The 25,770-nt window shown below is 42.1% G+C and overlaps 2 long non-coding RNA genes across 2 annotated transcripts in view; one reads left to right on the top strand and one right to left on the bottom strand.

The window, feature by feature from the left end:
• The window catches only part of LOC106026305 (uncharacterized), a 36,737-nt gene extending 19,532 nt beyond the window's left edge, over positions 1-17,205 (bottom strand). Inside the window, exons 1-3 of the long non-coding RNA XR_001199924.2 lie at positions 17,065-17,205; positions 6,942-7,071; positions 973-1,047 (exon numbers count right to left, since the gene is read on the bottom strand). This is a non-coding gene — a long non-coding RNA (uncharacterized LOC106026305). The remainder of the gene's footprint in view (positions 1-972; positions 1,048-6,941; positions 7,072-17,064) is intronic.
• On the top strand, positions 12,504-15,572 carry LOC134473082 (uncharacterized). Its single transcript, XR_010043199.1, has 3 exons — positions 12,504-12,723; positions 14,486-15,023; positions 15,277-15,572. It is a non-coding gene; the product is annotated as an uncharacterized LOC134473082 (long non-coding RNA).
• Positions 17,206-25,770: the final 8,565 nt, after the last annotated feature.

Consider the following 25,770-nt stretch of genomic DNA (forward strand, 5'->3'; position numbering starts at 1 on the left):
ATGAATCGATAAATTGAAAACAGTTTTGTAAATTAATGTAAGTCATACATGCACACATAAACAGTACTGTGTATACACATCGCACTTAGTGTACACATATAGTCACATATATAAAGTGGTACATGTTGTAAAAGATGTGCTCACCATTTTACATACATTGAAAATAGATTAATTATCACAACCTGGAGTCTAACAATAGTAAATTCTTAGCTATGATACCAAAAACATGAGCAACAAAAGTGGGAAAAAATAGAAGGGACTTCATCCAAGTTGAAAACATTTTTCTGCCTCCAGACATTAAAAGGGAAACTGAAAAAAAAACCTTCAGTTTGGGAGACAGTGTCTGCAAATGACACATCTGAGAAAACCTAGTAGCATAAATATCTAAAGAATTCCCACAACTAAATGGTAAAAAGACAAAACAGCTATTTAAAGGTGAATAAAATAGACGGTTATGCCAGAGCCACCATGCATACGAGAAAATGATGAACATTATTCGTCATTAGAGAAATGTAAATCAAAGCCACATGAGACTCCACTTCACAGCCATTATGAAAATGCTGCTAATTTCATTTTTAAAAAGAAACAGCAGCAGAGAGGTGGAGAAACTGGAATTCTTATCCATTGCTGTTTGGAAGGTAAAATGTTTCCTGCTGTGAAACGTAGTTTAACAGTTCCTCAAACAGCAAAACACAAAATTACCATGTGCTTCCCAATTCTGCTTTTACATCTATACCCCCCAAAATTGAAAACAGACATGTAAACAAGCACATGGACATACATTCCTATTAGCACCATCCATGAGAACTGACAGGTGGAAACATTCCAAATAACATAGGAAGGGGTAAACAAATTGTAGTATAAATCTTCAAGTGGATGATTATTCTGTCCTAACATGAATGGTACTGATGCATGCCACAAGATGGCTAGACCTCAAAACCATACCGTGAATCTGGGCATGATAGCGCTTACCTGTAATTTCAACATGCTGGAGACTCAGGTAGGTGGACTGCAGGTTTGAGCCCAGCCTGGACAACTTGTGAGATCCTGTTTCAAAAAAAAAAGTTTTTGCAGCTCACCGTGAGGGCCCTGGGTTCAATTTGCTGTATTGCAAAAACAAACAACAACAGCAACAACACAAAGCCATGCACTATGAAAGAGGCCAAACAGAAAATATTCCATACCATGTGAATGCAATTTCCTGAAATATCTAGAATAGATAAATTTAGAGAAATAACTGGTGACTGCCAAGGGCTAGTGAAGAGAGGAATGAGGAGCGTGTTTTTCTTTGGAGTGATGAGAGCATTTAGGAATTAGATAGATAACGGGTTTTATTCAACACTGTGAATATAAAAAATTCCTTCAATTGTTTACTTTACAATGTTCAATTCATTATTTAAATTTCATCTGAATAAATTATTTTAAATAGATTAATAACAAATAATACAGTATTTTATTCTGTACAGACGGTCATCAAATAATTATTCTATAAATGTTTTTTAAAATAAAGTTAAGTACATCAACAAATCAATTAATAATAGCATCTTGGAAAAATAGGCTATTGCAAGAAACAGAGAAACCTCCAAATAAATTTTGAAGCAACATAGTAAGATCCTTGCCAATGGTGTTACTGTTTTATATAAAACTATTACTAAATGAAACAAAAAAAATTAAAACTATCCACAAATTTGCCAAGATAGCATGCAATACTATGACATAATGGCAAGGTTTTCCAAAGTATGTTAGTTGTTTATTTTATTTTTGATGACTCTTATCACTCTCTCTGCTGAAGAATGTTTTCTCTTCAAATTCAAACTAGCTAAACACCATTTAAAAGAACATTTAATGACAACATTTATTTCAACTATGAAGTTTAGTCAGCTGAAAAAATAGTTGAAAACATTTATATTTAATCTTGCTATTGCTAAATAGATGCCATCCTAAGTTTATTTATAATTTTGAATTACTTTATATTGATGAGATACTTTCTTTTTATTTTATGTTTAAAGTTTCGAAGTTTACATGAAAACATTACATAGTTTAAAGAAATTCTATTTGATAATCAATACAACTTGGCCTGCATGTTTATCTACCAGTCAGGATACAACCTGTTCAAAAGAACTGCCCCAACTGTCTAAAGCAGAAAAATTTAATATAATAAACTGATTACATGGATGAGGGAAGGACGAGAAGTCAGGAGACCACAAGGTGTCCCAGAGGCTGGCAGTGGCAGGCAGGAGCGAGATGCCTGAGTCAAGCATGGTTGGTGGAAACTGCAGCCAGAGGCCATGGAAGATTCTGAGCTACTACTTGGCTCATAGAAAAAACAAAAGTTCTGTGCTTTCCCTGCCCACCACTTCCGGTCTCTCTCTGGCATATCTCCCTGGGGAAACTGAGCAAGAAAGCAGCTGGATGACATAGGAACCTAGCTAACAGAGACTTCTGGGGCAACATCTCTCAACAGAAAGGCAAGCAAGAAAAAGGTAGAGATGGGTATGAGAGCAGGAGGGACAAGTCTCAACAGCGAAGGAAAAATTAACCATGCAAGGATGAGCACAATAGCATATGAATTAGAGACATATGGCAATTTATATTTGGTCTCTGTCTTCAGTAATTTGACATCTTCTTTGGAAATAGGCCAGGGGATAATTAGCTTATTCGTATATAGCTCATTACTAAATATTTCCACAGATAACAAAAATAACACTTTACAACTTTACAAAGCAATTTCACACGTGCTTTTTTGTTTGTTTGTTTCTTCTTCTTTTCTGAGATGAAAAAGTTAATGCTTGGAGAGATGCCGTGAACTTGAAATTGTTATGATCCTTGATCCCACCACCACCCCGTCAAACCTCCTCATTCACACCGTCACGGAGTCTTATTTTTCTATTTAATTTTCAAATCCATCCACTTTCCATCCAACATCCTTTACTCTGAAGCTACTTTTGGCTACAAATAATTCCCGTCTCCTCCTCCCATTTTTTAACAATCTCGTTTGAAAGCACTCTAATTTTTTCCTATTGCTCTCAAGTTAAAGACCAAAACACTTAACATAACCTAAATCTCCTTGAAAATTCTGGCCTGTGCCCAGCTCTTCATCTCCTTCTCCTGCCATGGTTACATAAAATCCAATCAGACAAGCTTTGTATGTCAGTTTTTCCAAAGTAGAGAGCTCCTCTTACCCCTGGGACTTTGCATGTGTAGGTCTTTATGTCTGGAACAGAGTCCTTATGTCCCTTGGCCTCACCCTATAATCCAAGTTAACTTCTACTCATCCTTCAAGATCTCAGGCCAAATATCTCTTTTACAGGGAATGCTTCCCTGACTCTCCCTCCCTCTTCATAAAGGAAAGTCTCCTTGCTATACAATCTCAATTCACAGCTCTTTTCACAGTTTATAATTATACATTTATTATACTAATTATTGGATTGCTTCTCTCTCTCATATAAGATTTATGAGGCAAATTCTATGTCTTTTTGCTCACTACTATATCTCTATTACTTTTCATGATCTAGGAGAGCTTCAAAATGGAAAAAAAGGACAGGGAAAGGAAGGAAGGAGGAAAGGAAGGGATGTAAGATAGGAAGATAATTGCCCAAGGTTCCCAGATCTTAAGTGACAGGTGAGGTTCAAAACTCAGATTCCTAACTCCACCAAAGTGTTTTATCTTATGTAAAAGAGAGAAAGCATGAGATGCATCCCAAACACTAACTAATCAAACTTGCTGCCCCCTAACCTGCCATTACTATCTCCCTTGCATCAGTCCTTTTGATGGTCCATTCAACAGTCTAGCTTGTTGGTTCTGGCCCACTTCTCTCCAAGTGACCATCTTCACCTCCCTGTAGTTGCCACCAGAGCCTCGGCACCTCCAGCAAATGCACTACCTCCTAAATCTCATGCTCAAGTACCCTGCTTTCTTTTCTGACTACCACCTCCATCCTCTCCTGCTTACTTTTTCCAGCAGTTTCCCTCAACAATTCATCACCTATGCAAAGTGGTCTTTAATCCACTCACCAAACTTGTCAAGCTTTCCATGGTTTACCATTTTACTAATTCCTCAAATGCACCTCCTTTTTTTCCTTCTTCCACAAGACAAAAACCTCAAACTCTGACTGAACCCACCAGTTATCTTCTCCCTGCTCACTCTTAAGAAAAATTAGACAATTAAGAGCGTATCTCATTTCAGTATCGCGATCTCCAAACTCATCCACTCAACACTAATCTCAAAGAAACTTATTAGCTTACTTACCACATCTGCAAGTCATGTATTTCACATTTTTGCCCTTCTTAAACTTTATTTGTTTACATTCTTCACATTTGATGCCCTTGGCCGGTGTCAGTGACAAAATTAAAAAAAAAAAAAAAAAAAAAAGCAAAAGCACGAAATGGTAGCGGCTCCCCATTTTCTCACCAAGTCTGTTAATACTTCTTTCTCTGTTTCTACTGCTGCTCTCCTTCCTCCTTTTGGGGACCAGCTGCTTCCTCTCACCCAAAGTCTCATCCCTTCTTCCTGCTCACCACCTGGGGTTCCTTGATTAACCTGCCTCTCTCCTGCTGCATCAGTCTCCTTCTCTGTGTTGAATCCTTCCCCTGAGTACATTCTCAAGTGCAATCTGGAAAAACCTTTGATTTCACATCTCGTGCTAGTGACTGTCACACTATTTTCCTTCATAGCAAAGGCTCAGAAAGGAAAGTGTAGAATACACATCACTGTCTTTACTCTTCCTGTTTCACTGGTCAGTTAACTCTAACCAGCCCAGTCCCTACAACCTCAATGGGACTTCTATTACATTTGCCAGCATTTCACCTTCTGCAATATTGGCAGGCACTTTGCTGCATTTAATGCTTAGTAGGATTTGAGCTATCTGACCTGTGTTTTTTTATTGACACAATCTTTTTTGTGGCTTCTGTGATACCCTGAAGTTTTGATTTCTCTCTCACCCTCTGGGCCATCCTTTCCATTTCTATTTGCATTTTCATGTTCCTTTGCTCAATCCCTAAATGCCATGGTCCTCTCAGTTCAGTGTTAATTCTTTTGTCACTTTTCTGAGAATGGTTTCTAAGTGACTTCATCCAGTCCTGTGATTTCAACACCATCTGGGGCTGATGCATCTCAAGTTTGTCCAATGAAACCTCTCTTCTGAGCTTCATGTTTGCTTGTACAACTTACCTACACAAGAGCCCTTTATAAGCATAAGAAACATGATAGCTGTTCTTGACTTCTGCTCCATTTTATTGGGTTGTTTCCCTTTGACTGTTCCAGGCTCACCTTGTGTCAAAACCTTTTTCATTTCCTCTTTGCAGCATTCTCTTCCTAGTCTATGTGTATGGCTCATTTCTTATCATTCAAACACAGCTCAAAGGTCATCTATTCAGACATTTTTTCTGATAATCCTATTCTAAGTAGATCTTGAAAATTCTTTTCTTCCCATCATTCCTCTATCAATATTTTGTTATTAGATCAAATGTAAATTTAGCTAATTATCAATGTTACTAAGTTAATGAATAAATCATTGCTGTAGTCAAGGTTTATAAGAAAACAATTTATATAAGACTCATAATTTATAGTATTCTTTTATAATAGTCAACCAAAGAGTTAAATGCAAAAAGTGAGAGAAATCTGTCCATACACCAGGACTCAAGAAATCCAGTTTAGGGCCCGGATCCCACAATATCCTACGTAAGTCCAGGTGAAGATCTAGAGCCCACAACAGTGACTCCTGCAATTCTATTTCATGGATCTGTACTTGAAAGGCCCAAAGGTCAGTGGTGGAAGCCAGAACATCTGTTCCAGCAGGATGAAGGATCTGTGCCAGTAGATTGAGGGTTTTGCAGTGGAACCAAGAAGCAATGCTCAAAGTAAAGACCAGGGCTTCTCTGAAAAGTACCATAGCCATCCTCAGTGACAGTGAGGTTCTGAGCTCCTCCAGTGATAACAGCTGAGGTCATATCAGAAAGTCAGCATGACAAGCTTCTCCTGGAGATTGAACAACAACCATCTTCCCCTCCAGAGCCAAGAAGTGATGCTCAAAGTAAGGACCAGAGCTTCCCCTAAGTGAACCACAGCGATTCTCAGGAACAAGGTCCCGAGCTCCTCTGATGATAATAGTTGAGTTCATATCAGGAACAAGCTCCTACAGGAGAACCAACAACAACACAGAGAACCGATAACACTACTTCCTCTCCTGTTCTCCTTTTTATGTTGGTAACCATCCTCAGGTGGGCCATCTACACTCATCACCATGCTGATTCAGTTCAGCTGGTACTACTAGTTGACCACCAGTTATCAATTCACCACAATCATTTTGCAGAAATTATAAGACTTTGTAATCACACATGCATTTTTTCCATTAGGTATAACATTCCTCTAACTCTCATAGTTGCTCCATCCAACCCTTCCTGCATGAACTGTCATATCAGTAAAAATCACAGCAATAGTAAAGGCAAATGTGGTACTACTTATTTATATTTGTAAAGATTTCAGAATTGCATCATCAGACCCTTACATTCAAGTTGGCAACAAACATATTGTCAGTGTTGTGTGGCTTCTGAAAGCCTGACCATGAAAGAAAGGAAATTTGAAACCATTTGGCTCATAGTGTTATAAGATTTCACCCTCTTAATGCAAAGCCTTTGTCCTGTTTTCTTACTAAAGATCTTCAGGAGTCTTCCTTATATGAGTCCCCCAGTTGGCCTTCTTATTGCATCAGGAATTCTGCAAAAATCACTACTATAACATGGAATTTACACACACACAACAGCTTTGATGGGGAAGACTAAGCACTCACACTCACCATTCCAGCTCTGTGAGAGGAGAAAGTGCCTGCACCAGGTGTTGGCTGCTCTTCTTCAGAATCACCTACTAGTGGGCATGATTAGCCCTCTACCAACCCCTAAGGGGCAGAGAACACTATGAAAGAAGCTCAAAATGTTGCCCATACCTCCTCACATAATGCAGAAGATCCCAGATTTTCAGTCAAGCGGAGAAGAGCTCAACATCAAAGTCTGCCGCTAATCTTCCTGTGTCTCCTAGGATGTTCTCTCCAGCATGGTAACGGCTACTCATGGAGGCTGTTTTAATATAAGTTCATTAAGATTAAATAAAGTTATATATCTAATTTCTGTGTTGCCCCAGCCATATTTCAAGTGACCAATAGTCTAGTAATTACTGTTTTGGACAACACAAATAGAATAGTCCCATTACCTAGAATTCTATGGGGTCAGCAGTGATCCATAAAAAATGGTTTTGTCCCCTCCATTCCCATCCTGTCTTCTCATTTGTTAGATGAGATTTTATATATACATATGTTGATCTCCAGGGGTGTGTGCTCCTTGGAGGAAAGGATTGCATATAATCATATTCATCTTTCTATTGCCTTGTTAGTGCAATGTCTGACCCCACAGAAGGTGCTCAGTATTTGTTCAACTATATTACATTTTCTTTCAAAGCAAACTCTAACATGTTCTCCCAGCACATTCATTTGTTTTGCATGGCTACAATGAAATAGCTAAAGTGGACTAATTTTATAAAGAAGCTTATTTTGTTCAGAGTTCTGGAGACTCAAAGGCACTGGGTTGGCACCAGCTCAGCTGTAGTGAAGGCCCTCTTGATCCACCATATCATGGCAGAAACCAGTTTCTGAAGAAAATATCACACTTCCAGCAGCATGTCAGAGAGTCTGGGGTCCCACAGTCTTTCCAAGGTCACTTTCCTAATCATCCTCAAGATATCTCAGTGTTATGGATTAAAACTGGTGGTCAGCTTAATGCCAGCTGGATTACATCAGCATGGGCGCTGAGTATAGATGTCTCACCTGAGGAAAATTGTCCGCATAAATAGAGATGTGGAGAGGAGAAGCTATTGTGTTGAGGCGTTGAGGCACTGTGGGTTTTCCTATGTGTTGCTGCTTGAGCCATTGGTTATTCTGCAGAAGCTCTGGTCCTCACATCGAGCATTGCTTTTGGCTCCAGAGAGGAAAATGTGTGCCTCTTGGTCTCCAGGATGAACTCATCATGCTGGCTTCCTGGCATGTACTGAACGGTGCTTGTCATCGGAGGAGCTTGAGGTCTCTGTGTTGCTGAGGATGGCTGTCGTGCCTTTCAGGACAGCTGTAGTCTTTGTTGTGAGTGTGACTTCTCAGCTCCAGCATAGAACCCTCATCCCACCAACACAGCTCCTTCGTCCTGCTGGCATAGACTTCCTGGCTTCCATCACTGACCTTTGGGCCTTCCAGGCACAGATCCATAAAAGAGATTGGTGTGAGTCCTTCTTGTGGGCTCTGGACCTCCAGTTGGACTCATGGGAGTCATTATCATGGGCTCTAGGTCTTCATCTGGACTCATGTGGGACATTACTGTGGGATTTAGGCCCTTGACTAAATATTCTGTTTTTGGTGTTGCAGATAGATTTCCTGCAGTTTCTTGTGTTCTCTGGGTGACCGTCATAAAACAATATTATAAACTCCATGTCCTGATTCTAATTGTTCTCTGCACAACCCCTGACTACAACACTCAACAAACCTTACACCCCCAACCAATGCAACCATGCAAGGGGCCAAGCTTCCTTCACATGAGCTCTTGGAAAGCAAATAATTGCTGTACCATAGCAGTCATCATCATCTGAAGCAGGGATGAAGGGAAGGTGACTTTGTACATAACAGATACAATGCCCAGTGTTTATGGAAAGAAGGAAGAGTAGTTGTTAACACTTCTGCACGCGATGCGAAGTTCTCATCTTCACTATTTCATTTACTACTTCTAAAACTCCAACCTGCTGAGGCGGTGCATGCCCACAATTCCAGCACTCTGAGAAACTGAAGCAGGACTGCAAGTTCAAGCCCAGCCTGGGAATGGTGGGACTATAATGGTTGATAGATCATATCAACTTGAGAAGTCTAGAAGCTTAACTAAGGAACTCAGTAGTTCTCGGTGCTGGAGCATAGAGGATATGCCCTTACAATTTTAGGATGTTGTTCATTGCATCAACTTGAGAAGTTTAAAAGTAGAACTAAGTGACTCAGCAGGGGACCAGATTCCTCACTTTGTAAATATCCTGTGCCTGTGCTAGAAGAGGGTATGGAAATTGTGAGTGCCACACCCACCCGAGGGTGGCTAACTTGCATATGATATAAGGGAGGAAAAGAGGCTTATGACTCCCTCTGCTCTTGCTGCTTTCTCTGTCTTCTGCCACCTTGAAGTGTTGCCCCTGTGCCAGGTTACCCTGCCTTGGAGCCAGCTGAAACTTCTACAAAGTATGAGCAAAGTAAACCTTTTCTTCCTTAACTTTGGATATCCAGTATTTTGTCTCAGCAATGAAAGAAAAATAACTAAGACAGGGACCCTGTTTCAAAACCAAATAGAAAATTTTAATGGGGCTGAGATTGTAGCTCAGTGTGAGGGCCTGAGTTCCATCCATAGTAAAAGAAAACAGAACTCAAGAAAACGCTATAACGTGACATTTAAACTCCCATTTTACTCGTGAAGAAATACTCTGAAATTCAGAGTCAAAATTCAAGCCCATGTCTGAATTCAATGCTTATGCTCTCAGCTATCGTAACACTGTGACCTCCTGGTGATAAGAGAACAAGAACTGTATCTTGTCTTCTCCAGTTCTCTCTTGTGATGAGAAAATGAGATAATATATATGAACATTCATTCACTCACCGTAAACTCTAAACATTTATGTAAACAACTGCTACTCTTATGTATTTACCACTATTTAGCAACCCAACTCTAATACTTTACTTAAAACACAGGTAAATCATTTAATCTCTGAATTCTTACTCTCAAAATCAGCATAATAATAGTGGAATAAAAGTACTATGCATGTCTAATAAGATTATTATGAAGATTATATAAATTAATGTATTTAAGAGGTTAGGATAGTTTCTAGCACATCTTTAGCTCCATATAGAAGCTGTCACTCTTGTACATTAAGGAAGCAGGAGTAGAAAAATCTTAGAATTGAAAGCTGTCCTGAATAGATGTGGAGAGTCTAGTGTCCTCCTTTGGTTTGTTTTCTCCTAAGTCAATGTAAGAAAAAGAGTTTTGAATCATTACATCTGTTACTGAGCCAGAGCTCTTAGGTGGGACAACCTATCTGGAACTACTCTAGCGTTTTGGAGACGGTAGGAGTCAGTCACCAGCCTGGAATCTCATTGGTGCCACCAGGCAGATGGAGGTACCTTAAGGCACTGCTGCAGCCTGTCAGGTGGAGGCAGGGTCCAGTGTCATCACAGCCAGGGAACAGAAAGGGAAGCATGGCACTGTGGCCAGCACCCACGGTGCAAGCCACAAGGCATATTTTAGAAGTTTCTGGCCATCTGCCTCAGCAAGAATCAGGTAATCCCCCTCTGTGGTCTTCTGCAAGGCCCAAAGCTCTTTGTCAGTAGTAAGAAAGAATTAGAATCTATTGTTTATGGTGATGTTTATTATTTATTGTCTTCTATTGTCTCAGAATAACTGACTGCACCAGGATTTCTGACAGCTTTGCTGGGAAAGTTTGCAATTCACTTTACCAGGGGAAGGGTGTGGAGGAAGAACTTAATTCCATTTTTACCAAACACTTGTTTGATGACAAAGAATAAACTTCAGGGGGTGCTAAATCCAATTTCTGAAAAGAAAAGACCTCAAAAGTTAGAGATAGACATTTGGAATAATCCACCTCTAGGGGATTACCTTCCTTTCCTCCTTTACTTAAATATGTATAGAAAACATCTCTTAGTAAGATGCTGCCTTAAAGACTTTGCCAGCACTCTGGCTCTGATCAAGTCAGAGGAAATAAGCACCGGGTTTCTTAAAATAGTAAGTCATTGAGAATCAACCTCACAGGTAGAAGAGACTTAAAATGAGAATCAGTCTGCAGGAAGACGCTGGATGAAAGATGTCTGTGCCTGGTGTGATGGGCTCCATCACGGAGAATGATGACTGGCAGTTGATTAAGTGAGGTGACAGGGGTAAGAGCTTCCAGGAAGAGCTACAAGACTGCAGTTAGCATTTGAGAAGGTGACGTCACTTGCTGGGGGTCAGCCTGAGAAGAAGAAAGTAGGGAAGAAACAACCCAAAAGGAGAGGGTAGAAGGGGGAAAAGCAGGTTCCACTAAGTGCTTCTGCACGACAAGGGCTAAACAGTACACACTGTACAGATTGCGTCCTTTCATCTTCGTGAACCTGTAAGGCAGGTATTATTGTCTTCATTTTACAGCCCTTAAAATTGAGGGTCACAAAGTTAAATGGGCTGTATAAAACGTTGTGATTATTAAGAATTAAGACAAAATTTGAGCTCAGGTCTTTTCTTGCCTTAATCTGTTACATCCTTACTGAATCCAGGATACAATCACAGAATCCACTATATATAATATATATAATTTTATAATTATATATAATTATATTGATAGAACTGTGCGGGACTGACGGCGGCTGAAAAGATAAGAAGTATGAAATATAAATGACCTTTATTTTGAGAATGTGGGGAGAGATACACCCGATTCCCTGGGGCGCGGCATCTCCACCCCGGGGTCTGCGTTCTCTCCGTGGAGCGCGTGGAGTGAGGCACATAAGTAGCCTCAGTTTGGGGTGGAACCTCAGGGGGCATTAGGGATACACAGGTAGCCCATTGGTCTTTGTTTGGCGCCATAGGTAAATTCCTAAGGGTGGGGGAGATAAGAGCTCTTTGGCTTTACCGGCTACAGTGTCCTGTCTGGGCCAAAACCCTTTCAATATAATACATATAATTTTACAAATGAAGAAACTGCTTAGCTCATAAACAAATGGAGAGAGCCCAGCACTAGAGACACAGATATCCTAGAATTAAATCCCACTTATATTATATATTAAGTATCTTAGATTATTCTATTCCCTTCTGTGATGGAAAGATGATCACAAGTGCTTCATGAGGTTCCAAAGAGGCAAAAAAGTGTAGCACCTAGCACAGTGCAAATTCTCCATAAAGGGTAGCTGCTGTCTGATCATCACCCCCAAACTCACATTTCTCTATGAATAAAAGGAAAAACGCTAAGTGTTATAGCACTCTCTCTGATATGGATTAGCTATTCAAAAATGATATTCCTCCTTTTGCTAATCAAATGGTTTTTGAAGGTCCGTCTCCAGATTTTAGAAGTCTTTTGAGAGGCCCCTCCCTTGCCTGCAGGCAGGCATGGGCACACTTTCTTCCAGGACAAACTCTCGGAGCTCACGCAAGGCAGCACGATCTCTGCCCTGGCACGCTGGTGGCCACAGCACTTCTGCCTCTCTCTGCACACCTCCCCACGGGTGCAGGGCAGAATAGCACCCCTGTCCTTCCTCTGAGGGTTGTAAGGCAGCTTAAATAATTAACTATTGTATGGAGATTTGGAAAGAGATTACAAAACACCATAAATCCCAAGAATTAATACATAAAACCAGTGGTGGCCTTGGAAATTACATGTGTCATATTTGTTCAGCTGTAAGAATGGAATGAAACGTCACAGTGTGGAGTGTGGTCCAAATCTCCCAAGACCAAGGATTTCCTGCAACTCTAGATCAGCTGTGTTCTCTACAGCTAACACTGTAAAGTACCAGTCTCTTAACACAGTGTTAGGAAGAGTTGTAACTATTTTTTCAGCCTCTCCTCTCTCAGACCCTACCTGCCTAATGATCTCACCATGGAAAGCAAGGGGCACTCAGCCTGGCACTCAAGACTTTCAGGTGGCATCACTCTGTCAAGTCTGACTCTGTCTTCTTATCAGTAAGTTTCCTTCTCCTTGAGAGAAAAGAGAGGTGACTGTTCATGCTGACACTTTAGGTTGTTGTCGCGAGCTGAGGAGATAATGCCTGTACATTAATTCATGGGAGTATCTTATTCAGTGTCAGTGAGATTATGCCATAGGAATTTTAAAAAGGCAAAAATTCCATGGTCTTAATAGTCAAAATAGAGAAATAAACTGAGGATTGCTATAGGGTGAACTAAGACCTTCCCATTCCAAAGGCAATTTAGAGATCACCAAGAGCAACATCCTCAAGCGTGCCAAAAATGCAGAATTTCAGCCCCACTGCACACCTCACTGAATCAGAATCTGTAATTTTTTCACAAGATCCTGGAGTATTTTTATGGGTGTTGAATTTTGAGATCTGCTGGTATCTGACCAGTGCTAAGGAAATTATAGTGTACTTGGGGGGGGGAATTAAACTACCCAAATTATAATGTGGTTGTCATCCAGAGGGATGGTGGTGGGCAGGTGACGTGGACTGTCAGGCACTCAGTCCAAGGGGAGAAATATACCGAAACGCACAGAGGTGTAAGCTGCACTGTGCTCTCAAGTTACCCTAAGGAGCTCACTATGTCAACACTGGGATTAGAATTTCTTAATTAAAAAATGCTCTTGATAGTTGTGCTTATTTCTCCAGTGTGTCTCCTAACAGCAACTAAGATCCATTCCACTCTGGTCATTCGAGTGCACATGATATAAATATCTCCCTGCACCTGAATTTCTCCCTTCACTACAACTATGTCTATCATGTGACCTGTAAATGCACAATTTCCAACAGTAAAGAGCTCAGATTAGATCTATAATTTGTGAACCCTTTCAAATGTGTTTGGTGTTTGAGAGAGAGAAAGAAAGAGGGCAAAGGGAAAGAAAAAAGAAAATGAAAGAGAAGAGACACAATGTCTTTCAGATTACTTTTTCCTACCTCTTGCATCAAAAAATAAAGAAAAGAAACCTCCTGAAGATTTTGGAGCTTGACCATTTATCCTTCATGCTGGAGTTTCTGTTCTTACGGGCATTTCTGTCACTTGGATTTAACCTTTTTTGCTCTCCTGGCCATTTACTGACTTCAATTTTGTTTTTTTCTACACATAGTTTCAGAGGCACCCAGCATTTGTTCAGTGCATTTACTGTTGTAATAATATTTTTTAAAAGACAAAGTGTCCTTCCCAAAAAGTACTCGAATTCTCTTGGAGTTCTTTCAAAATATGCATTCCTCTGCCTCCTGCCCCTTTAGCCTCAGTAAAATCCTTACTCTTCAGTGGATAGTTGTTGCAGCTGTCACTGTTTAGGACTATTCTGTATACACAACAGCTTTACTTACTCTTCTCTAAGTACTTAGAAGGCAACCATATTATGCACTTAAATCCTTGTCTCGAGCTTTGTTTTCTAAGGAACCCAAGCTCTGACACTTATAATTTGCAAAATATCTTTGCACTGATAAACTCATTTTAACTTTTAGCTTATGTGGAGTTGTATATACCATTACATTCAAACATTCTTTTAAGAATGAAGGCATTATTTGAAAAGAAATGCAAGATTGTTATACTACTAGTTACTTTTAATTCATTGAAAGGAAAGTTTTATGCTAATATAGTTTGGAGAATTTTCATGCCTATGTCTCATACTGTGAGTAACTACTTTGCAAATAACAATAAGTGTATTAACTATTGTTATTCTTCTATTATTTTATTATGAAATTTTTATTTTACTTTTTCATTAAAAAAAGCCCAATTCATTTAGCAGGTATTTATGGAGCGGCCACTCTCACCTGCCTATAAGCTAAGACTTCACTCTCAGAGGCTCTTTTTGTGTCTGGGATTTATTCTCCATCTTGTGTGTCCACGAGCTCTCAGATTCTGCTGACCTTTGCAGTCATCTCCTCAGCCCTGCTTCACCCTAGAGAGCCCTCCTTGGTCGGCCTCTGCCTGAGCACTTCCAATGAAGGAAGAATTACTTCCTCACGAGTGTTCTTTAGAGTGTATTTCATCCTACTGAGCAGAGTCCTTCCCTCTGCGCCTGCCGCCGCTCTCCACTCCTTCACAGAGGGCAGCTCCCCTCCCTTTAACTCGGCAGGATTATCCCACACCAGCAATGACGGAAACTCCAGCACCGGCTTCCACAACTTCCTCAGTTCAGAACTCCGTGCAGCGAAGGACTTGTCAGTGAGGAAGCCACATACTCAAATGCCTGCCGTGGAAAGTTCCCTGGTGCTCTTCCTTCGGAGCCTCTGGTTTCTTATTCTCCTGGCTGATGGATTCAACACACTAATTAGCCACTTGTACGCACTCCTTGTATGGTGTGTGTGTGTGTGTGTGTGTGTGTGTGTGTGCATGTGCTTTTGTTTTTCCCTTTGCTTTCATTTTGAAGAGACATTAGACAAAGTTCTAACTCTTTAATATGGCTAATTAAAATATAAACTGTTCCCAAACTAATTGCTAAATTAGTAAAATATTTTGCCAGTTTCCATTACAAATATGTCTTTTAAATAGAAGATTTATTGATCCACTAATTGATCTTTCATTGCATTTGAGGTTCTGGAGATCACAAAACAGATGAAAGCACAGTATCTGGAGAAGCTTAAACAAAAACTCACCTGGAGCTTGGGAGGCGGAGTAAGCATAAAAACGTCTAGGAGAGAATCATACCTCTCCCAGTTATTCATTAGACAGCTCTGGACAGGTTGTCTAACTTCAGCAAATCTCTATGTCATTATTGGTAAAACGAGGATATATGATACAGCATTAGTCTCCACTTATTTTAATGATGATTAATGACTCAGTGAGTTATAGCCATCATTATCGTTATTTTAATTAATAAACATTCTGTTAACAAATGATGATTGTGTTTTCCCTAAGAGGCAATTCGTTATACATGGCTGACACAGATATGAGCTGCCCAGATTCTCTGGAAGAAAAGGTTTCCTGGTCAGCTCTGAAGGGTGTAATATGTACACAGCTTTCAGATGCCAGCAACATCTGGGCTTGATCCCCTCTCTTGGGGAAGTCCATATCACCAGACTGGGCAAGCAGGATGTATAAAGGTCCAGCCATCTGCGCCCAAGTTGAACCAACTGAAAGGGGCAGTATCCACCCGTGCACGGCCCTGCCTCTTCCTGCTTCCTCGCATGCAATATCTCTATGGAACACATTGTATCCCAAGGCCTATCTGCCTCTGCCTCTGCCCCTGCCTCTGCCCCTGCCTCTGCCCCTGCCTCTGCCTCTGCCCCTGCTTCTGCCTCTGCCTCTGCCCCTGCCTCTGCCCCTGCCTCTGCCCCTGCCTCTGCCCCTGCTTCTGCCTCTGCCTCTGCCCCTGCCTCTGCCCCTGCTTCTGCCTCTGCCTCTGCCCCTGCCTCTGCCTCTGCCTCTGCCTCTGCCTCTGCCTCTGCCTCTGGAGAACTCATCATGTGATAGTTTTGGAGCTGGATTGCCTGGGTCTGAATTCTAACCTCTGCTCTCTGGGTTCTCTTGGGAAAGTCAGGTCAGTAAATGTGCCCTTGGTTTCTTCCCCTATAAAATGAAAGTTATTGTTAACCTCTACCTTACAGAAATGTAGTAAGATCAAACAAGTAAGCTATATCAGTTGTTATTTTCAACTTGACCATATGTGGAGTTCTGGGAGCTCAGAGAAAGATGGGGTATGGCCGGGTCCATGAAGATTCTATTTGGTGACTGCATGTGCTGAAGAGAAAAGGCACTGTAGTTAAGAAGTGAATTACTATGTCAGACCCTGGTGTGATGTGCGTGCCTCTAATCCAGCGCTGGGAAGTCTGAGGTGGGAGAGTCACATGTTTGAGCTCTGTCTGGGCAACTTAGCAGCTTAGTGAGACCCTCAATACAAAAATAAAAAGTAGCTCAGCACAAAGGCTATAAACTCAATCGCCAATGTCACAGAGAAGGAAGGAAGGGAGGCCAGAGGGAAGGAAGGGAGTCCAAAGGGAAGAAGAGAGGAAGGACAAAGGAAGAATGAATGGAAGAGAGGAAAGAAAGATGAAAAGAAGGAAGAGAAGGAGGGAGGGAGGCAAGGAGAGGAAAAGACAGAGAGAGAGAAAGGGAGGGGAGGGGAGGGAGGGAAGGGGAGGGAGGGGAGGGAGGGGAAGACAAGAGAAAGGAAGAAAGAGAAATGTGAGGATACAAACTCCTCCTGATTTGGGAGGATGTGGGGAGACCTAGTCTGGGACTGTTTTATCCAGGAGACACCACACTCATGTGCAAACATGGAGCAGAAGTTTGAAATGAAATTCACGAGAACCCACAATACACAACCTCCCTTCTCTCCTATCCTGGGGAGTAGCGTGTGTTACTAACACCTCATACTCCTACCTTCCATCTCCTTCCAGTGAGTTGCCTTCTGAATCCCACAGAGAGCAGTGCTCTGCCAGCCTGAGGTTTCCTCCTCAGTGTCAAGAGAGCTCTACCACTGAGCCTGCCTCACAGCAAGCAAGATACACATGTTAAGTCAGTTGAATTTCTTAGTTTCACTCAGCAAACCCAAAAGTCACCTTCCCTGAACTTATGCCAAGGCTCCTAGACAGCCTGAAGACTGCAGGAATTTCTCCTGTTCACATGTTTTCCTCAATGGGGGTAGCTAAAAATTAATGTGCACAACACTTACCCCTCTAAGATACATTTCTCATAAATTTTATTTATAATGCAAATAAAAAGACAGCACTGTTGTGCTCAAACCCAAGCAAAGACAGAACAGAGTGCTTGCTACATTTTATTACCATCTACTTGACTTACATATTTTAATAAATGGACAACATATACATATTCTCCCAAAATTCACAGAGTATCATGGAAACTATAAATTACATTTGATATTAACCCACTTGGTATCAACACTGTTACATGAAAACAAATGACATATTCAAGTTTAATTTTTAGTTTACCTTGGTTTAAGAACTGAATGGGTAAGAAAAATATCATAAAGGAAAAAATGTGTTTATTTAATCATCACAAGAACTTCCACGAAATAGAGAAATCATTATTCTCATTTTACATAGGAGAAAAAAATGAGGCTCAGCGCACAGAGAGTAGAACAGTCAGGCTCAGCACAATCATGGAGAAAGCAAGCAAAAACCTGCCTTTGAAGACTGCCACATTTAATGTAAAGAGCTCGCATATTGGAACCCAGAAAACCCCAGCTCACGTCGTAGGTCCGTTACAATTATTTGTGTGGCTTGGTTATATTTATGTCTCTTGGCGACCCCATCACCTCGCCATCAAGTGGTAACATCTCTCTTTTGGATTTGCTGTGAAAATCGAATGAGGTAAAGTAGGCAATGTATGTTCCACAACCACTAAGGCTCTGTTTCCTTTTTACCATTGGATACCATGGTCCTCTCGCCCCACCTGCTATTGAGGGGTCACTACCCTCAATCCTCCAAACATTTATGAAGTGAAGGAGTGAGTGAATGAATGAATGAGCAGGCATAAGAACGTAGCCTGTCATCCCACCCTACTGATTGGATCACTAGAAAAAGATCTTAGTGTCAGATACACAGTGCAACAAGCCCAGAGCCATAATTTTGCCTCCCTTCCCCTCTTTCTTCAGGGAGAGTCTGACTCAAACCCCTGAGACTGGGATTTCTGGATTCTTGGCAGTGGAATGGCCTCCCTGCACATCAGCATGGAATTTCCCCAGAACATATCCTGAGCACCCCTCACTCCTCAGGGTTCTCTCTGGTGCTGCCGCAGCACAGCACGTCTGTTCCAGGGGTCCCACTGTCCACGCGCGTGTCATGGGAGCAGCAGGCCACACCCTTTGTTCTCTACACTGACTACAATTTCCTTTCAGTGGTAGATCTAAGCAGTGTATGGTGGGATCGGTGCTCTACAAAACACAATCCCATTGACACGGCCTCAACTTTGATGTGGAGAAGGCTTTTAGTTCACCTGGTCTCTTGCTAAAAACCTTAAGCTCTAGAACCCTGGAAGTTCTAGGTGTTGATCATCACTGAGTCCCATACTCTCATATTACTCATAGGTAGCGTAAGGCTCAGAGATGACATTTTCCTAAAACCAGCCAGTAGGTGGTGGGAAATATAAGTTCTGAACCCACTTCCCTGAGCCCCATGCAACGCTATCTGTCAAATCACAAGCATGGGCCACAGATTGGAGAGAAGTCTCCATCTAGGGAGATTCTTTTCTGTGTGCAGAAAAGCGTGTATTTTGTCTTTTCTGTGTGCAGCATGGGCCACAGATTGGAGCACAAGAATTTGCCTGACACTTTGTAAACCACTTGTTCATTTACAAATATTCACAGAACACTTTTTCTTTGTGGTACTAGGGATTGAACCCAGGGCCTTCACACTGAGTTACACCTCTAGCATTTTATATTATATTTTTGTTTTCAGTTCAGACAGAGTCTCTTGATAACTAGCTCACTCAGTTTCCCAGGCTGAGGTCCAACTTGTGATCCTCTTGCCTCAGCCTCCCAGAGTGCTGGGAATACAGGGATTAAGGGATTACAGACATGCACTACCATGCCCAACTCCAGCACCTTCTTGATGCAAAAAAAAAAAACATTCAAGTGCTGAAGAAGTTAATGCCCTGATCTCTCCTTTCAGGGGTTCACACCATAAAGGACTTAAGACACATAAACTTCAGTGTGAGCTCTCAACCTCCTTCTGCTCTCAGAAAGGCAGGGTCAACAAAGTAAGATGACAAAGAGGTAAAAGGAAGCTTCCAGAAAAGAGGGGCTCCAGAAGGGGAAAGAGGCTTCTGCATGCTTTTAGGGCCTGGGAGGAGGACTGGAGAGCGTGTCCAGCCCACAGATGAGGCTATGCACAGGCACAGAGACGTGGGCTAGGATGGTGCTTCTGCAGTTGCCAAAGCTGGTGGTAACTGGGTAGAGAGGGGAGGTTAATGACTTGTGGCTTACATTCTTACACCTGCTCACTCATTCATTTGCTCATTTATTCACTGCATAAATATTGGTTAGCATGTACTGTGGATTCGGGACATGGGGGATCCAACACCAGGTCCTTTCCACCAACCTTCCCCACGCCTCTGCTCATCGCTTCTTCATGCACACATGCATTAATGTTCTCACTCTTGGATTCATAAGCACAGTAGAAGACAGTAACTGTTGGGAATGCAGGCAAATCTCTACTAGTTAAAACTCTCCATGGCCTGATAAAACTCTCTGCTAGCTTTTAAAATCACCTTCCCCTGGCTCTGGGCTGCTGTCACAGTCATAACTCACTGCAGCTGCCTTCTCTTTCCTGGGACCTCTCCAGGCTCATTAACTGCCTTTCAGTTGGTCACTGTTTTTCCGCTGCATGAGTGTGCAAGGAGCGTTCCTGCTCTATCTAAAGTGCAATCTGTAGTACTCCAGCTCCTTTTCACAATTCCAGAAATGCACTAATAGCTGAGACCCAGTTCCTTAAGAGACGACCTGTCTCTGAAGTTTAAAGACATTCCATCAACCTTGAGATGCCAGATCTTCAGTTTCCTTCTAAGAATTGACTTTGAGGAAACAGAATGTGAAGTGCCAGGAGAGCCCTAAGCTCAGAGAGTGGAAACTGACTTTCCCTCTAGTAGCTTATTTTACCTTTCTGCGGCTCCATTTTCTATGTCCACCACACAGGGCTGTTACTTGTTGAACAAGTAGCTCGGCTCAAGCGCCTGATGGGTAACTGGTACCTGGCGATCACTCCAGCTCTCACTGTAGCTTCAGCCCCTCAGTGTGTCTGCTTCCTGAGCTAAGCTAGGAGGTCTCAAGTCTCCAAGGTAACCAAGGACAACAACATTCTCCTTAGAAGAAAGTTTAATAATTGGTTCAAGGACTATCTCCTAAAAGGGTGACTCATGAATGTATCTATGAAGTAGGTATTACAATTCTTTGTGGGTCAAATTACAAAGGTTGTTTACCTGTGAAAATTCCTCATATAATTCCTAATTTATTAATGAAATTAGAATGGCTGTTTTGTAGCTAGTTATCTACTTGAAAATTCCACTTCTTACAAATGACAGTGGGTCTCTGGGCAGGTAACTTAAGCTCCTGACTCTCAATTTTCTCAACATCATTATATGTGTTATAGAAATATCATAAAGAATAAGAAAAACATAAAAAGCATAATTCTTCTCACTGTGATTCCTTTAGCGATTAAAAAATGTAATAAAAAACCACCCCTATCATCAGTTCAGTAGTGTTCAAGAAAAGCAACACAAAGAAAAAAATAAAGGAGAAAACAAACACAAACAGTTCGCTGTGAAATAAAGAAACATTCATTATGAATTTTATTGCTCCAACTACTGTAAACCGTGTAGGAATCGGAGCTGCAAAGCTACCCATTAAACTGTCTGCTCCTTCCTGTTTAAACAAGGCCCCTCTTGGGTCGTGGCAGCCTGGGCCTTGGTGAGTCTGCATCCAGGAAGGAAGACGTTTCTACGGTAACCACGGAGGCCTGCTCTGGAGGTTCTCCGGAGAGGCCAGGATCTGGTGCAAGTGACAAACCCCAGCTCCCTTGATTGCATACAGCAAGGTAGCAGCCATGGTGTCCAGCGGGAGCAGAATGAGAGCATTCAGGCGTGAAATCCCTTTCAATCAGTCGCTTGTTCCCCTAGATGGAGACTTCTCTTTGTGCCACTCTTGAAAAATGGCCAACCTAGGCTCAGTGGTGTATAAATAATAAATATTCCACAAGGAAAGAGGTTTTTTGTGATTCGGGGAGGGGGGTGATTGGCCTGCTGTCAACATTTGGTTCCAGTTTTGAGAAGGCTCAAAGTTGCAGGAAATCACAGAGAAGAGTCCAATAACAGCGTTATAAACTGTATTTTATAAACTGCGTGTCTATGCCCAGATCAGGAGCAGGGGGTTGGGGACAGAAGACGGGCCAAAGTCACAGAGCGAGGTGGTTATATCAAAACACAGCCTAAGCTTCCATGACATAAAGCCTGAATTGTAGGAGTTTCACTGTGGCTGTGGCGTATGGTAATTGCTCTCATGGACAGCTGGACAAGAAGTGGTGGCAATATTAAAGAAGAATAGCAGAGGCCACCAGTGAGAGAGAAGGGATAGAGCTCGAGCCGAGGACCAAGAATGTGTAAAAGCTGCTCCCATTTATTGAACAGAACAGTGTCCCTGAATACTTATATGTATTATCTCATTAAATCTTCACAGCCACTCTCTTAGATGAGTACCAATCTAGCCACCTCTTCCTGATGGAGAAATGTTCTGAGGGTTTACTTTTTTCCCTGCTCGTAGGTGACAAGGCCACAGTCAAACCCAGAGCAGTTGGACTTAGTATATTCTTTCTATTGACTACTAATGCCCTCCTATAAATAAACACAGGCTTCTGCTATGGGGGAGTTGGGAGTGCTCTGGGCTGAAAAACTAATGCAAAGACAGGCAGGGGAGTGCGGCGTGCGCTGCATCCAGCTTACACCTGGCTGCTCTTAGTGAACCTACCAATGGCCAAGCCTTGTGGTGGGTCAGGAAGCCTTGGCATTGCTCCGGAACCCTGAGAGCATGGCTTTGTCCATCGTGGGCCACTGTGTGACTCACCAACAATACAATCCCTCACACAGTTGGTGGCCTGAACGTATCCCCTGTACCCTTCTGGAACGTGGAGTAGTAAAGTCTGTAATAAACCAGTCCGTCTTTTACAACTCACTTTTACAGCCCACGGGTTTCTGGAGGCTCTAAGCATTTGTATCCCCCTCTTTTTGGACACACAGAGTATAAAGAATTTTCATCTCAGCTTCTTTCCATGGGGACGCGTTGACCCTAGGTTCCTAGAGCCAAAATGGTTCCAGTTCAGTGAACAGTCTTTCATGGAAAATCCATGGTTGAAGCTGATGGAAAAATTGCCTACCCATGAGGAGGCCATAAGAGTCTACGCCAAACAGAGTGAAAAATAGAAAAGGTCATCCAGAGGTCAAGGCCAAACTGGCCACATATGGATAGAGACTCTCCAGGATGTAACAGCCAGTCTCACGCTTGCTCATAAAAGGGAGAGAAGTGGGGAAAGAGAAAGGGAGAGGGAAAATGAGCTAACGGAGCGCACATTTAAAATAGCGTGTCATATCCTCGCTATGATTGCTGTTCGCCATCGAAAAGCCAAGGGTCAGAAAGGTAACAGTGTCTATAAGGCCATATATGGAGTAAGGGGTCAAGCCAAGACTTCTATACAGAGCTCTCTGACCCCAAGCCTCCACTGTCTCCATGCTACTTCAAAATGGTCAATTTAATGTTCAGTCTGAATTAAATTTTTTTCCACTAAAGCCCATGTTTTGGCAGATGAGACAGTACAGTGAGACATATTGTCTGAGCCCTATGATTGCCCAGAGTGGGACACTTGGGAATTCCTTTGTTCCATAGGTTTGTTAGTCAGGCAATTAATATATTCAAATACCAACTCTGTGCAAGGTACGATGCGAAGGGGTGAGCAAAAGGTGAAGACTACTCCTCAGAAACATTTTTGCACTGAGGCCAGTGCCATGAAGAAATAGAACATGGAGCCCCAGTGAGTGATAGAATTGGAGAGAGAGGAGCTTGAGGTCAGAGAAAGTTCCTGCAAGAAATGATAACTATAGCATTAACAAGATAGACCAGTGTGATCATCAATTGGGATATGTCAACCTGAGCTGAGTAATAATTACCTAACAGTTCTGGGCGTGGCACAGATGATTGACATGGAAGCCAGCAAACTGAGGGAGGAAGACCCCTCCCAGACATGGATGGCTCGTAGTTTGGACAGAATAAAAAGGGAAAGAAGAAGGAAGGGTTTCCTTTTAGGAGAAGCTCCAGTCTTTGCTGTCACCTTTGGACACTAGTCTCCACTGTTGGCCTTCCAATACAGACCCACACTGGCGACTCCAGAGTGAGCTCCCAGGACACACTGAGTCCTCAGGCTCTCCAACACACAGCCAGCATTTTGGGTTTTTCTGCCTCTGATCCCACAGGCGGCCATTATCACTCGTATGCTTCTGACCCTGCAAGCCTACCTAAAAGGTCCCTTTCTTTAAATGTACATAATTTATACTGATTCTGCTCCCCCCAAGATGCTAACTGATACAACTGGGATAACAGCTGGGACAGGGAAGGTTATGGGGTGAGGTGGGGTGGGGTGGGGGGAAATGTGACTCAGGTAACCAGTGCATGCTTCAGCTGTGTGACAGGGTGAGACAGAGCTATGGAAAGAGAAAGGGCAACTTACCTAACACGAGGAAGAGGGTGATCAGAAAAGGTGTGATATTTAGGCTGAAGGATACACAGTAATTCGATGGACGAAAGATTGCTTGATTGTGTACACAGAAGAAAGAGAATGAGCAAAGATTCAGAGATGAGAGAGACACAGATGACTTGTCTGTTTTGGGGAACTGCAGCACTTGCTTATGTTAAGGAAAGAGAGAGGAAAGGGACAAGAAGGAAGTGAGTTGTCAGAAACAGCAGAATTATTGGCTCACAACACTACGACTGAGGGACATTATTGAACCTGGGCATGAGCAGCAGATTTGCTCTGATGTGGACATTAACAGGGAGATGGCCGCATCGTGAGAGGGAAAAGGAGAAGGAAGGGGAAAGGAGCTAATTCAAGTAAGACTCCATCCCGTAGACAAGAAAACTGAGGTACAAGGAAGAGGAATCTGGCCAGTCTCAGGGCTAGTTAGTAGTGACCAGACTCTTCTTTCTGACTTCTGGAATCCTCCTGTGGCTCTATTTCCAAGATTTTCTAGTTCTCCGTGATTGTGACCAAGTAGGTAATCGAAGTTAACGAACAGTAACTACATTAATGATGACCTGATACATCAATAACAAAAGCTTAACTTCACTTCATTAGTCAGAATTGATCAATGTAATTAAGAAAATACTGATCATTAATCATGCAAAGGATTGAACCTAGACCCATATCTCTCACCATGTACAAGTCTAAAGTCAAAATGAGTCAAATATCTAAACGCTAAAACAGAAACATTGAATCTGCTGGATGACAAAATAGGTCAAACTCTTGAATTCATAGGGATAGACAAGGACTTTCTGAACAGACCACAGGTTGCACGCAACAAAGCACTGAGTCAACAACTGAGGTCATATCAGATTGAAAACATTCTGTGCAGTATAGAGAAAAACAATGAGGAAACTACCTACAGAAGGGGGAGGGTTTCCAGGTACTGAGAAAGGACTAATACATGGAATACAAAAATATCTCAGAAAAATTAGAGCCCAAATAAAAACCTAATGTGGCCTGTATCTAGAAGCCCCGCCCAGAGCCTCATGCAGTCATGGGAGTGTTTTTCAGAGGTGGCCAGATCTTGAGTATGGAGATAAAGGATGTGAGACTACTAAATCTGTCCACTGGCTGGTTTGGCATAGTTCTGGCTAGAATGAATGTCTGAGTGCTGCCCCCACCCTAGGATGGCTGGGCTGCACAAAATGTAAAGGCAGAATGACGGCTAACGTGCTTCTGCCTGTCTGCTTGCCTGGACTATTTTTCTCACTTGCTCTGCTCCATGCCATGTTTTGGAGCCAGCTGACTACGGACTGAAATCTCTTGCAACTATGAGGCAAATAAACCTTTCCTCCTTTACCTGTGGGGCATAAAACTGGGTTACAACAACCCATTCTAACTTTTCTACTGTAAATTTGTACTTTAGCGTAATAGTAGCTGGCTGTGCATCTCAGTAGCTGTGCCTGGAGTACACAGGAAGCAATCTTTGTGTTTATTCATGCAGTATGATGAATAGCAAGCTGTGTGCATGTGTACAAAGAGTGTCAAACTGGATTTTGGCTCACATAACATGCCATCTGACAGGTTTTGCAAATAATTGCCTCAGCATCACAGAGGGTAAAATATACCCTCATCACTCTTATACTCTGTTAACAGGTATTTTGCCATAAATAAAATGTGGATGTGACTCACAGCAGCTCTGCCTGAGGAAAGCAAAAACATCTGTGCATTCATTCACTTGACGGGTGAATTTCAGAGATCCAAAGTGTTAGGTTGTCCAGCACAATAGAGAGGCAGAGAGAGAGAGAGAGAGAGAGAGAGAGAGAGAGAGAAGACAACTGGAGGGCTG

This window comes from Cavia porcellus, unplaced genomic scaffold (genome assembly GCF_034190915.1).
Source record: "Cavia porcellus strain 051 isolate PalLab524CR breed Dunkin Hartley unplaced genomic scaffold, mCavPor4.1 scaffold_25, whole genome shotgun sequence".
Taxonomy (NCBI): Eukaryota; Metazoa; Chordata; class Mammalia; order Rodentia; family Caviidae; genus Cavia; species Cavia porcellus.